The sequence below is a fragment of the Sapajus apella genome, unplaced genomic scaffold (assembly GCF_009761245.1).
Source record: "Sapajus apella isolate SASKATOON/1434 unplaced genomic scaffold, GSC_monkey_1.0 scaffold9, whole genome shotgun sequence".
NCBI lineage: Eukaryota > Metazoa > Chordata > Mammalia > Primates > Cebidae > Sapajus > Sapajus apella.
Window position 1 is genome coordinate 779,697 of NW_022436949.1, and position 1,237 is coordinate 780,933.

At 52.7% G+C, this 1,237-nt stretch overlaps 1 non-coding gene across 1 annotated transcript; it reads left to right on the forward strand.

The window, feature by feature from the left end:
* The first annotated feature begins 288 nt into the window (after positions 1-288).
* LOC116551433 lies at positions 289-420 on the forward strand. Its single transcript, XR_004268930.1, has one exon. It is a non-coding gene; the product is annotated as a small nucleolar RNA SNORA51 (small nucleolar RNA).
* Positions 421-1,237: the final 817 nt, after the last annotated feature.

Below are 1,237 nucleotides of genomic sequence, written 5' to 3' on the forward strand. Positions count from 1 at the left end.
TGATGGTATGGTCCTAATCCTCTGGAGGACAAGGAGACAAAAGACATGGGCCCTAACCTTGGCTTCTCCATCAACATCCTGGGTGTCATTAGAGAAACCACGTAACCTTTCTGACCCTGAGAAGTGCTCAAGAAGCTCTGCTCGTCTCAGGGTGGCCGAACCGAGAGCCTCAGCCTGGGGTAGTCTTACCCCCATGTGCCGAAGAGTATGGAAAGCCACAGGAGAAATGCGGTGCAGCTTCCAGTTGTCTTCATTTCAAATGGTATTTTTATATTAGAGCAAACACGAGGCCTCCTGATGCTCACCACAGGCTGCGTTCTTACACGGACTGTGTGGAAGGAGGCGGTAGAGTAAACCCACCCCATGTACACCTCAGCTCAGGCCCTGTGCCTGGTCTGTTCTGTGAATGGGGGAACATAGAAAAAAAAGAGAAAAAGAGAAAAAACAAAACAAAACAAAAACAAACATGAGTGCATTCCAGGCAAATCGACTCACTTGCTGAATTTCTAGCAGGTTGCCCCATCCCCATTTCCAGGAGACCTGGGGTGTCAGCCGGCAGGCCCCAGGCTGATGACCCTGTCTTGCTTGCACTCACCCTTCTCACCAGAGATGGGACTTCTCCCTTTATACACCCCTGGGCTCAGGCAGGTGAGCAGAGCCCTGGTCGCCTACTTGTTCTCTGGGACAACCATACTTCTCCCTTTTCTTCCCCGCGGTTTAGTTCCTCATCCTCTTGCCTCGCCTCCAGGTGTGATCCCTGTTACCTCCAGCTGCTGCGGGGAGCAACGGTGCTTCCCTTTCTGCCCCGACACACCTGGCTCCTGCCACGCGGGCAGTGGAAGGGCTCAGAGAGACCATGACCATGATAGGAGTTCTGGCCTCAGCTCTGCCACCAGCCAGTTGGAAACCCTAAGCGGCTCACCTCACCTCCGTGGGGCTCCGTTCCTCGCTGTGACAGACTGGGCTGGAGTATACAGGCTTAGCAAAGGGAGCAACCAAGAACCCGGGCCTAGAACTCTCTAGGACTCCCAACGCCCTCCGGAGGAAACCAGCCTTCTCATTATGGCTCACAGAGCACTTCCTGGTCTGGTCAAGCTCTATGTTGAGGATTTTGTTTTTATTCATCTCTTCAAACTCTATGGTCTAGCAAAAATGAATGACTTGAAAGTCCCAGAGCATACCCTATTCTCTCTTATTCACAGGAATGCTCCTCTGTCGCGGTCACTTTCCTGACCCC